The sequence below is a fragment of the Suricata suricatta genome, chromosome 13 (assembly GCF_006229205.1).
Source record: "Suricata suricatta isolate VVHF042 chromosome 13, meerkat_22Aug2017_6uvM2_HiC, whole genome shotgun sequence".
NCBI lineage: Eukaryota > Metazoa > Chordata > Mammalia > Carnivora > Herpestidae > Suricata > Suricata suricatta.
In genome coordinates, this window is record NC_043712.1 from 87,164,107 (window position 1) to 87,164,460 (window position 354).

The following is a 354-nucleotide window of genomic DNA, read 5'->3' on the forward strand; positions in this document are numbered from 1 at the left end:
GTGGCTCAGCCAGTGAAGCGTCTGACTCTTGGTTTCACCCTGGGTCATGATCTCATGATACGTGAGTTTGAGCCCCACATCGGGCTTTGCATTGACAGTGGAGAGCCTGCTTGGGATTCTCTCTCTCCCTGTTTCTGTCCCTCCCTTGCTCACTCTCGGCCTCTCTCTCAGAAGTAAATAAATAAGCTTAAATTTTTTTTCAGGGGAATCTGGGTGACTCAGCCAGTTAAGCATTTGACTTCGGCTTTGGTCATGAACTCATAGTTCATAAGTTCGAGCCCCACACTGGGTTCTGTGCCGACAGCCCAGAGCCAGGAGCCTGCTTCAGATTCTGTCTCCCTCCCTCTCTGCTTA